The sequence below is a fragment of the Periplaneta americana genome, chromosome 5, assembly GCF_040183065.1.
Source record: "Periplaneta americana isolate PAMFEO1 chromosome 5, P.americana_PAMFEO1_priV1, whole genome shotgun sequence".
In the NCBI taxonomy this organism is placed as follows: Eukaryota; Metazoa; Arthropoda; class Insecta; order Blattodea; family Blattidae; genus Periplaneta; species Periplaneta americana.
The window spans coordinates 102685363-102698927 of record NC_091121.1 but is presented as its reverse complement, the minus strand read 5'-3'; the positions used below and the strand labels follow the sequence as shown (position 1 = coordinate 102698927).

The 13565-nt window shown below is 34.5% G+C and overlaps 1 protein-coding gene across 2 annotated transcripts in view; it reads left to right on the top strand.

Moving 5' to 3' along the window:
* LOC138700051 (CD166 antigen-like) overlaps positions 1-13565 on the top strand; it is a 1161032-nt gene that overhangs the window by 1023983 nt on the left and 123484 nt on the right. The gene's annotated exons all lie outside the window — the stretch shown is intronic.

Below are 13565 nucleotides of genomic sequence, written 5' to 3'. Positions count from 1 at the left end.
CAGATTGCATACGCGATTGGAATGTTGAACTGTGTAGATGCAATTTTAGTTCCGTTACACACTACAGCGAGAATGCATTTGTCGAGCTATTAAAAAAATGCTTTTGTGTAGCACTGATTGTAAGTAACGGTCGAAATAAGGCACAGCTGACATTGGTCCTGCTCCCACAGGTAATTTAAACCTATAATTGTAGCCTATAAAATTTGTATTTTTGAATGAAATTAAACAATTAATAGAAAGTCAGATGTTCAAATTTATGTAAAATCATCGCATATCAAACCCAAAGACCTTGCAAGTAATAATGTCTTTGATCAAACTGCCTTCCGTATGGCGCAATAAAATTCGTGTTTTAATTAGGCCTATCTATACAGAGATGGCCTCACTGTGTAGCAACATGTCTCTCTGTGAATACATAAGCATTGGTATATAGCTGTCCCCACTGTTACTGTCAAATTAAATTATGATTTCAGCAGATAATGAAAAAGGATTTATGTTATAATAATAACAGAATAGTGCAGAAAATGTAATTAACATTGTTAAACTTGTATTTCGCCTTTCGCAATTGGCATTACTGAACAATAACATCGAATTTCTTTATTGCAGTAATCGATATTCATCTACGAGTATTTCAACTTCACAATGTCTGAATAGGTTAAGTATTCGTTAATATACAATTATTAACATTTTGTGATCGAATTTTAGGGATATATTATTTACATTGTTACTTTATTCATGAAATAGTCCTAATAAATGTCACTCGAGGTCTGAGATTTCCCAGATAAATCTCAGACCTCTCATGATATTACTACAGAAATGTTATTAGCTGTAATACAGCGGTGAAAGATTCTACGTTTTTCCCTTATTCTTATGGTTTTTGTCTTATAATACGTCTTCCGTAATTTGAGGACTAATGTTTCTCCGTCACAATATAATTATTTTCAACATGAGCTCTACTAGATCTATATGCAGAGACTTATTTTCATAATGCAATGTGAAGTGGAAGAAAGAGAAATTCTAAGTGTAATTAAGTGAATTAGATATTTCATGTTTATCAATGTTGTGGGTTGGGAGTAATATCAGGGGTACTATAACTGTAGGAGTATTATAGAAATAAATATATGGAAGGAGGTAATAAAAGAGGAAATTTAGGAGTGAAGTGAAGAAAGTTAGGTATTAGGATGAACTTAGACTACCACATAATGTAATAAATGACATCGAACAACAGGCATAATTTTTCATCGTTATCAACATTACTCTCACAATAACCAAACATCTTTGTTAGGCACTCTACCATGAATAATTTCCAATGCTAGCATATTTCCTTTCCCTGCTCAAGAAACAACACAATAATTTCTGCGAGAATTCTATTTTACGTCTTAATTTACAGATAATTAAGAATCTAAAATATACTCTTCTTGAAAAAGTGAAGTGATCCTATGATTCTTCAGAACTTAGGCCCAACACACATAACGACAAGAATTTTTCATGGAAAGCTTTTAATCTAATTAAATTCGATGTTGGATAAATTAATAAACTGTTTTTACAAATTTGACTACTAAAAATTGCTTATAGTCTAACACAATAATATTGTTAGCATAACAATTTTTATGTATTATATTTTTAAATTAAAATATGTAATTTCTGTAGACTGAAAGTAATTTTTCAAAGTGCTTCGTAATTCAATTCAGGGTAAGATATGTTGCCTATTTTATGCCATTTGTGATGAATAAGAATCTTTCTATTTTCTTTAACGATTGATGGCGGCATATGGCCTCTTGTTACGATACATTAATAACACCGTAAAAGTAATACAGGCTGGACACATCCAATTAATATGGAAGCTAGATAAATCTTTAACTCTTCGCAGGAACTCTGCATCTGCACTCAGAAATGTTATCACTTGAGCCACAAGACGAATAGTTATTAAGAAATGTTAGATACGGTATGCACATAACGTCGTGAAGTCCGGATCCTATACAAAAAAATACCTGAAGGAAGAAGGGTATTCCATTATTTTCCTCAGAAAAGGAACTTTGTTGTGGACTTCTCACTTTCTAGAAGAGATTCCAATGTTACTTTTGTTTTCTTTTCATGGCTCCAAACTCCGAAGAGTTCAGAACATGAAGATCATGATTGAAAACGTGACATCACCTTCCCAAAGGAGACGCTCGGAGAATGTTTCAAAAGTAACACATACACAGCAAATACAATTCATATGCTTTAAAGGGAATGGCGTCTTAAATGGCTAAGTTATACTTTTTAGTTCGTAAAATATCCCAGCCTTTATGTAGTTAACTGACAGCTCCTCACCTAGAAGGCCTCCAGTTCGATCGTCGTCAGATTATTGTGAGTTTTCCGGTGACCAAAGCGGCTAATGAGCTATTTTTCTTAGAGCACTTCGGCTGTCTCTGCCATTTTACTACAACTTTGCTCCATTACCGCCACATCATCATTAAATTATCTAAGAATAGTCCCTGTAGTTGAAAATGTCCATTGAACAATTTGAAACTACTCTGTTTTTCTTAATTCTTTATAAAATTTAGCTGGAACTGGCTGTGATCTTACTATAGAAAAGCCTATGTTTCTTCATTGGTTATCTTGCTAAGTTTTATCAACTGCTTAGTTTATCTAGCGTCTGAGTGAGATGAAGGTGGTAATGCTAGCGAAATAAGTCCAGGATCCAGCTCCGAAACTTGGCTAGCATTTACTCTTAATGGGTTAAGGGAAAACTCCGGAAAATCCTCAAGCAGGTAACTTGTTCAAACCAGGATTTGAATCTGGGCCCACTCGTTTCACGGTCAAACATGCTAACCGTTACTCCAGAGCAGTGGATCTTATACTTTAGACATTCAATAAACATTTAGTTAATATTTTGTTGTTAACTAATGTTGAATTCTTGGTAATAAAGCCATTAATTCTTTTGCTCCCCAATATTTCTCACACACAGTGGGTTTAGAGGATAGGGCCGAACATCGCTGAACATGATTCTGATCCATTTTATTCCTGAAGACTACACAATGGACATAGTGGTGAAGAAGTAATTCCAGTTTTTTTCAACTTTTTCACAAACAGTCATGTCCTGCGAGTAATCTAAAAGTGCAACAGTACTACCTTTCCATGGATATTCAGAAATTATATTTTGTTGGATATTGAGACACTACCACCTTTAATTTGAAATTGTGTGGAAGTGGTACGACTTAAAATCTTGATATTTTAAATTGATTACTATTTCAACTGTTGAAAATGATAAAGTTGACAGAAGGTTTTATAAAATATTACTTCCCTTCTTAGCAAGACGGTAAACAGTTTCATTACCTGATAATCCACAGTGTATCGGTACCCATTAAAAACATTCCTTTTGTTAAGCTTCAGATGGTGTGTAATTTTCCAACAATCAAACATTGTTTTAACCTTTACGTGAGGGATTGGTTGTTAACGTAGTAATAGCTGCTCTAGAATCTTGTTGAAATAAGAGATTCGATACAAGAGATTTTTAAGTGTCGAAAAGGTAGACTAAGTTTCTCCATCAAAATGTATAGCTCCATAACCCAAGGATTTATAAAACGAGAAAAGTGGTCATGTGTCACCAGCACCTCCTTCATTTTGGTTGGATAGTAGGGATCCATCAACAAGAATATGCTTCCATTCTTTGTTAGGAATTCCACTATGAATAATTTCCAATGCTAAAAATTTTAGGACATTTTTAGGACTGTCACTTTTCTATGTATCTTCACCCTGGTCCAGATAATACTCTATTTCTATTGCTTGTGTAGAGTTAGTTTTGTGATTTAAATTTTCTTTAGTTGTTGAGAGATTTATTTGTTCTTAATTTCATGTGCCGGTACTTTAGAGAGAATTTTAAAATTAACTCTGAATTTTCTTAGCTCCCAATGTATTGTTAAATGAAAGTCTAATATTTGTTTACTGAATAATATAATTCTTTTCTAGTCCATATTATTACTCAATTGGAGACTGATTGATTAAATATTGTATATTATGGTATGAAGTGTTACCGAATAGGAATATTGATTGTAGAGTATCGAGTGACAAAATTGCAATAGAAGTTAGATCTTATGATTCTACCAGTCATACAATAAAATATGAAAAAAGAAATAAAAATCTTTATTAACATTTGACATTTCAATTGAACGAAATCTTGTTCACAGAAATACAAATGTAGAGCAGATATTACAAATGTTCTTCGTCCATGAAAAATTTTAATAACAATCTCAGAATACTTGCATATTCTATCAGATGCAGAGCAGTAAAGATATAAGTAATCTTTTGTACGCATAATCCAAGAATGAAATAGAAATGAAAAGTGACTGCGGTAACCACAGCGTTGAAGTGCGCACTCGATTCATTATATTTAATATCCAAACCTTTCTCTCCTCATGATAAAAAGTAACTAACTAAAGGTTCAGTTTTATGCATGATGCTACAAAGGCCGGATAGAATGAAGTTTTGCTAGTGTAATATGTATGTATTTCCATATTCCATGCATTACTATTTGATACACTGAAAACGCATTAACATGCTTTGAGGTTGCTGCATAATGTTGAAGTGAAACATCTACAATATTTACTATGCAGTGGCTGCTGTATTTCCAATATCTGTTTTCTGTTTTGTGAAGTTGATGTAAATAATATGGAGATTAAAATATTACACGCTACACTGTTCAAATGCAACGTGAAATTCTTCCATAATTAGTCTACGAAAACTATTTTTTTATGTCTTGCAATATTCTTATCATTCGGCATATACAATTATGTATGTATTTATTAATACTGCAATTGGTTTTACACCCGGTGGCAGTGATATATAATATACAGTAACACTATAATAATTGCAGCAATAAAATTACAATAATTACAGCAATAAAATAACGTAAATAAATTAAACGTAAAATTAATTATAACTATAAATAAAGAAATTCAATAAACTAGGACTGTAATTAAATATTATGCCGTAAATAACGCCTACTATAAACCAAAGTAAACCTAACTTATAAGTACTTCTATTAAATCCAACTATTGTCAACTTAAGTAATTACAAGTCACCTTAATTACATATCAACTTAATTGCATGACACAACTTAGATAATTACACTGCACATACATTTAAATTTTCAGCCTAATCTTTTCAACCTTTCCTTAAATGTATTGATTTTGAGAGGACCACCCTGAAAGATTGCCGCAGGTAAGCTGTTTCAATCTACTAGTGGGCGGTTAAAAAAGGAAACTTTTTCCACGTCTGTTCTTTGTTTTCTGCATTTAAACTTCATAATGATTATGATCAGCCCTGCCTAAGTATGATGGTGTCACTAATCTAGTATTGATGTCGGTACATGCTTTGTGTCCCATTTGTATCTTAAACAATGCTCTCAATCTGACTTTTCGTTGCTTTGATTTGAGAAATTCCCTCCCTAATTATTTATTATTTCTTCGTCATGTCCCTTTCCCATTTTGACATATTTTGCTGCCCTGCGTTGGACCTTTTCTATTAAATGAAATTGGGTTTGTCTGTACGGATCCCAACCTACTGCTCCATATTGAATTACTGGTCGAACAAGGGCTTTGTACGCTAATTCTTTTGACCTTGGGTTAGCTTTCTGATCAATACTCATGGAGAAATTTAGTGCTTTCCAGGCTTTCCTTGTAATATCAGTGACTTTTTTATTTTTTTTATTTACAAGTACCCAACATACGCATTTTAAATAGAGTTGAGAATTTTATATCCCTGATGTTTCTCTGTTACTTATCGCAGAAGATTTAACTGGCTCTGGAAATGCATTCTACACCCCTGATGTTTCTCTGTTACATATCGCAGGAGGTTTAACCGGCTCTAGAAATGCATTCTAAATCAAATTTGTAGGAAGGTGCTTACAACTATTATGACTGACCTTACAAGCGAAATAGGCGCCATCTGGGGTAACGGTGTTTTCTTGTAATGTTCCTCTCAGGGCATTCTATATCCACACATTATTTATAGTATAAATCCCCTTGCTTGAATCACAAATCCATGCAGGTGCCTTTGACTGCTCGAGGAGGACCAGAGCGATAAAGGCGCGCAGTTGAGCAAAGCCCTCTCGCTTTCCGCTCCATTTCATCCGTGATACAAACCGCAGTCTTAGATTGCACTCCTATAATTAACACGGGTATTAACTAATGAACAAGGAGATTATTATATTATTTGTGAAGTCCGTTTAAATATTATAATTGATGTAAAATTTTAGAAAGAAATAGGAAAACACAAGTTCTTGGAACGAGATTCCATTGGATGACTAAGTGGGCTATGAGTTCAGTCATAGTTGAGTCAACTGAGTGTTTTCCACCAAATGGACCTATGTTTGAGCCCCGAGAGTTATTGGGACACTTGTTATGGACAAAGAAATATGTAAGGCAGCTCTCATTGGAATAAATCGATTTTTTTTGTTCATCGTTTCTGAATATCCTCTGATGTTTCGCAACGATTTCGAATTTGAATTAATAAATGTGTGAGTGAGTGAGTGAGTGAGTGAGTGAGTGAGTGAGTGAGTGAGTGAGTGTACGGAATATATTGTAAGCCAGTTTTTTTTTCTTTCTGGTATTGATCTGTGATATTAAGTGTATGACTGATCCTGTCTGCAATGTTTCAATATAATTAATCTGAAATTATATATATATATATATATATATATATATATATATAATATTTTATTTATTTATTTATTTACTTAATTATTTATTTCTCATCCATCTTCTCTGGACATGGCAGATTTGATGCATTCCAGTTCAAATCCGTCATTACCATATCGAATACAAAATAAATATAACATAATAATTTCGCCAGTACTAGCCTATGAACTACTTTAATTTTCCAGCTCTGTTATTAACAGTAGCCTATATTATTATTTAATATTCTATATCTACCATACTATACTATCTAACACAACACGAATTCAGTAATAATAATAATAATAATAATAATAATAATAATAATAATAATAATAATCATCATCATCATCATCATCATCATCACCATTAACAGGGTTACAATGTAAACTACATCTTCCTTTATCCAAAGTGTTTAAATTCTTAACTTCTTCCTTCTTCTCTTGCCTCCCAATCCCGTTCTTCCAAGCCTCTCTCCTTCATTCCACTTCTTATATTGTCCATCCATGTTTTCCTTGGTCTTCCCTTCTTTCTTCTTTCTTGCGGAATCCATTCCAAAATCTGTCTGGATAATCTTGTTTCAGGCATTCTAAGTATGTGGCCATACCATTCTAATTGCTTGTAGCTAACGAAATCTAACAATGTACTATTAACTCCCATCTCTTGTCAAATGGTTGTGTTTCGAATTTTTTCCAATTTAGAATGTCTAGTGGTACGTCTAAAACAATTCATTTCAGTGGAGTGGAGTTTCTATCTCAGATTCGTGTTTAAATGCTACGTTTTCGCCCCATGTAATAATAATAATAATAATAATAATAATAATAATAATAATAATAATAATAATAATAATAATAATAAAATATAATAATATTATTAATAATAATAATAATAACAGTATAATATCATAATAAACTCACTTCACTATATTTATCATTCCTAAATGTATTACTATTATTATTCTATTTCATCTTTTAACTTGTTTACTAAACTGCTAACAAGTTACTATTGGTTACCGGTTACTCCTTAACTAATAGCTTTTGTAGAGTGAAGGATTCTCTCGCATTATAATCTGTCTTCACATACTTCTTTTATCTTCTTTTCCCATCTAATTTTGATCCTGAACAGAAATTTACCTAAGTTATTAAGCTTGTTAGTGTTTAACGGCCCACTTAGTTTTTTGAAGGCTATTTTCTCGTTTATCTTCAAAAATTTATTGTCTATTCCGCTAATTCTGAGATCAATTGTTGCTATACATTTTAATAGTACATGTATTGGGTCTTCCAAACCCCCGCATAGGGGACAAATATCCTTGCCCACATTACCTCTTCTATTTTTGGGTCTCCAAATACCTAATCTCGACCAGATATGTATAATATATATACTTACATATACTGTATATAATCTGTATTATAACTCTTATACACAATCAGAATATTAGACAATTCGTGATTCTGAAATCTCAAGGTATAACTGAAGATCTCCCCGAAATAAGGATGTAACCAACAAAACTGTAATTCATGTTTCAGGAGAAAGAAACATAATTTTAGGGGTTTATTCCAATAGACCTATATTTACTATCATAGCCATTTTGTCTAAACATGGATACACGTTCATTCAGCCATTGAACGCAATATTTATTGTTATAAATAAATGATTTAAAATTACTTTTACAACGTACATTACATGTTTCTAGACTTTGATGTTACATCCTTTCTCCGGGCAGATCTTCAATTATTCATCAGATGACATGTCACACTAGTTAACATTAAATTTCGTAATATAAAAAGAGAAAACGTTTAAGTAAATAAATAAATAAATATGCTCATATGAAGGAACGTGCTATCCTACCTCATTATTTCCTGGCTTAGTTGCCTCATTTTTGAAGCCTCATTATTATTATCATGAGATTCTTCAGACTGTTGACGTTATCGCTGATCGATGTTCTGGCATCTATTGTCAGGCAGTACATCTCACTTGACGATATGTGTCAGGAAGGACAATTGTTTATATAGCCTACATCTTAAATCTGATTAGTGAAACATGTAATTGACGTATGCTATAGAGGAAGAAAGAAGTAGTCACCTTACCCCATTATGTCCTGGCTTAGTTGCCCCACGAGTGATGCTTCATTGGTGACAGTTAATAGATTCCAATCTGTCTTCCGACAGTTGACTAAACGACAAATATCAACATCACAATTTATGAGTATCTCACCTTGGTAAATTAATTATCTTCCTATTTAGTTCACACTGCTAGCAGAACTTCAATTAATTCTACATATCAGTCCCATAAGAAGAAAGAAGCCACCGGCGTGGCTCAGTCGGTTAAGGCGCTTGCCTTCCGGTCTGAAGTTACGCTCGGGCGCGGGTTGGATCCCTGCTTGGGCTGATTACCTGGTTGGGTTTTTCCGAGGTTTTCCCCAACCGTAAGGTGAATTCCAGGTCATCTACGGCGAATCCTCGGCCTCATCTCGCCAAAGACCATCTCTCTATCACCAATCTCATCGACGCTAAATGACCTCGTAGTTGATACAGCGTCGTTAAATAAGCAACTAAAAAAAATAAGAAAGATAAATCACTACTGACTTTCTCTGGAATAAAACTCGGGAAAGCTTTTGCTTGAAATGGCGAAAGAAGGGAATAAAATAATATAGCTTTAAATTCGACTAGCTTTACTACATAGACACATACCATATTTACACTATATCTAGATTTCATTTTGTTTTTGAAGTGATTGATTCTTCATTGGAATTGTGGGCTCTGGTCTGATGGTGACTAGGTAACACGCACGAACACGCGTGACCACTGTTTATTAATGGCGCGAAACAAACAATAGCAACCGCTGCTGATGCATTCCAGTCATAATTACGACACAGAAACTGTAAACATCACACCGCGTCCATTAGCTTGTGTAACGAGGGCGAACATTACGGCGGATGTTTCTGTTGTCGAGCTTCCAGGATTTCACAGAATCCGCCAGCCATCCTCAATGATACGTCAACTGAGAGACTTACGTGTTACCACGCGGTGCTGAGGAAGAAATGTAGATAGAACACAAAGCCGTTAAAGTCGCTAGATATTGAAAATAAGGTACCTTGGGGGAATAACGTCATGTTAACGTTTGGACATTTTTCAAGGAGAGGTCATGCTGTTTTCTTCAATATACGCTCACAATTCTAAAGTGAAACTTGTTTATCAAACGTACAAAATGTTGATTTGTCATAAATTCAAAGATAAAAGAAAGTAAGGATATATATTATTGTCTTAAACTGTAACTCGTCTTTATTTCCCATGCTTGTGGTTATTAACGACAGCAATATGTGGGCAATAACGCCATATACATAAATACAGGATGATTCAAAAGGTAAGGTCAACCGATGTGAAGATGATTTAGGGCAACATTTAGAGCAGGAAAGTCCTTTTTCAGATTTATTTATTTGCAACCGTTTCAGAGTTATAACAGGTCAAACAGTTAATTCAGATCTCATGATACTTAACAATATATACTAACTGACCGTCAGTTGTTTTGATCTATGGTTGTTTACAAAGCATGATTTCCACCATTGATGTAATGACAATGGAACACATGCCGTGAAATATTGTGATTACGTAACGGAAGACAGAGGAGAAGCAACGTTACCACTCCTCGCGTCTTACAGTAGGACCTGTAGTTCAGTACCAACAGAGAAACTACAGAGAATGCAACAAATTTTTTAGTAATGCGGAATATCGAGAAATGCATTATGTTTATGGGTTCTGACCAGCACGGTCTCCTGACTTAACGCCTCTGGACTTCTTTGTATGGGGTTTTATGAAATAAAAGGTGTTTGCTACGGGGATTAGAGACAGAGATCATCTGCTCTATCGAATTAATGCAGCTGCAACGGACATCGTACTGCGAAACAGGCTGTTAGATCTTGTGTAGACTTACAGGACAGTATGAGAACGCACCTAGGTATATTTGCGTGCAAATGGAGGACATTTTGAACAGCTGCTCCAGTAAGGTACTGTAAATTAGTATTTATTGTAAGTCACCTTAGTTGTGAGTAAATGTTTGATCCGTTGTAACTCTGAAACGGTTGCAAATAAATAAAACTGACAAAGGACTTTCCTGATCTAAATGTCGCCCTGAATCATCTCCTCGCCGGTTGACCTTACTTTTGAATCATCCTGTATAACAAGATATAACATAAATCAGCTTTATAGAATTAGTTTTATTCAAATACAGTATTTTCTCATTTCTAGTGGATTTCTGAAACTTCAGACGAATTGCCGATGGAAATTGAAATAGTACCGGTCACAAATTAGGAACACTTCAGAATTGAAAGAAATCGAACATTTTATTTCAAATGGAACAAGAACACTGACGTTTAAAATTTCTGTTTACTTCGGAACACTTTGGATATAGCTGCAAACCTCTTCGGACCATGCTGTACTAGATTCTTCTTCTTCTCATAAACTCTTGGCTCTACAATAAAAGGATATGATTTTTCTCAGCACTCGATAATATAAAGAAGGAGAAAAGTAGGCTACATGAATTTATGAAATTATCTCCGCCAAAATATGGCGTTATTACCTGGTTTGTTTGAATTTTGGGTCAAATTACAATTTCCCTCAAGAGATTATCAAAATCGCATGAATATGTTAAGAAAGAGGATAAAATGTACTGTGAATAAATGTAAGCAACATTGTACTACGATCAAACTATATGGTCACAATATAACTTTACATACCGACCGGTACCTTTGAAAATTTAGAACACGCGTCCCAACACCGGTATTGCACATAATATATGCACCTCCTAACTCAAGAATGGCTGCTTAAAAAAACGAGTTCTTGTTATTCTGACTACAAAAGTATTCCCTAGGTACAGTATGTGCCATCAGTCGAGTTTCTTGGAAACTACGTGAAATATCAGTAGTTAGCTTTATTACCTCGATTGGCGTTAGACTCCCTTGCCACCTTTAAAGTCAAAGTAAATAAATGTGGCATTTAAGCACGTTGCAATAAGTATAAAATTGAAAGAAAGTGAAAACCAAACCTGATTCTTTGCAAAATTCTGACGGCAGCAACGCTACGTTTAAGCACATGCTAACCCACAGTATACCAAAATACAGTCAATTGAAATAAATATTTTATCTCCAAATAGAACAGAAAACGTTAACAGATGACAATACTTTTATTAATAGGTCTACTTTTATAAGAAATCATTTGTCCGACAGTCCATGAAGGGCCAAGGCTGATCAGTCTGTGGTCTCACGTCCACATCTCATGCCTCATCAGAGGTGAACGATCATCAAACCAGAATTGGGGTAATGCGTAGTTATCACGATGATCTCTCCCATCCGTTATAGCTGGATTTCGAAACCGGTTTTCGCTACCCATGCTACACGCCTACAGCTTGCCAAATTCATCACGATACACTTATCGAAATTTCAACTCTTGTATGAGCAGATCAAGATGAACATCTTGTTTCAAGTTATTGATAATGTCCTCTATGTTCTCAACAATTTGTTCTTCATTCTGCAGTATTTTATGAAGTACTTCTCTGTACCGTAGTCTACTCCACGTCCATAATCCCTACAAGCACTTCATTTTGTATGCCGCATCTGCACCAAATGTAAGATTCTCTTTGAAGCCACATCTATAATTAAAATGACTTATCACATCATAATTTTAAAATGTTATTTTCATTGTACATTGTGGCCTAAAAGAGCAGAATCTTGAGTATATAGATACAGCATTGGTGAAAACAATTTTAACAAACAAGTACGATTTACTGCCATTTGCCTCTGGTCTTCGATATAGTTATAGTAATTTATTTGATCTATATCTAGGTACAAATATTGTTTCAAGCTTTTAAAAATTCACTTTGATAACTGCTTCCTCAGATACCGTGAATGCTCATCGCTCATGCACTTTCTGGCTTCCTGTACTTTTCTAATAATTACAGACGACAGTACTAATAAAAATGGGACATGCTAATGCTTAAATATTGCATTAAAGACAAATCAAAAGATATCTTTTACATTCACGTAAATAGTCATAGGAAAGCTTTTTTCTTCATTCAGTGTTATACCCCACTTCGGTTACTTTGCCACAGTTCCTGATTTCTTGTCCGTCACAGAACTGGAACAGTATGCTTCATGTAGGCTAAATGAAGATGCCTCTTAATTATATCTGATACAGTCCATTAATTGGCACGGTTTTTGGAAACTGGACAGTCTTAAATCGTATTCAGCATAAATTCGTCCATTCTTTTAAGATTTACAACATACAGGATGTTAAAAAATTATGCAATATTTTAGGAGGTGCTAGTATACGTCAAAATAAGAAAATAATGTCTGATAAACATAGGTCCTACAACACATACTTTCTGAGATCTCAACACTTGTTCATAGGAGATGCTCAATGTGATGTCCATTTAAAGCAATGCATTTGTCTGCCCTCCGGCGTAAGGAATCACGCACGTTTTGAAATTTGTTTTAATACGTTAATAAGAAAATCCTAATAACGACCCCCAGTTAATCTCTGTGGTAGCATGTATGGTTCTATTAATCTGTCATCAAGAACGCCTGTCCGTAAGTTTGATTGAGAATCGGTGCTGATGCCTTGTTTCTTCAACTGCATGGAGATTTTCATCAGCCCACACATGCTGATTACGAAAATTCACAACTCCATCTCTGCTGAACCCCGCTCATATACGCAACCAGACTTTTGTTTCCAGTATTCCTTGGGACGCATCAATATTCCATGCCAGGGGTGTCAACTAAGGTATGATTATCTGATAGTCTGCTGTATTGTAGGACAGAAAAATACATTGCCATGAATGGACGTCACATTGAGCACCTCCTATGAACAAGTGTTCAGATCTCAGAGAGTATGTGTTGTAGGACCCATGTTTATTAGACAT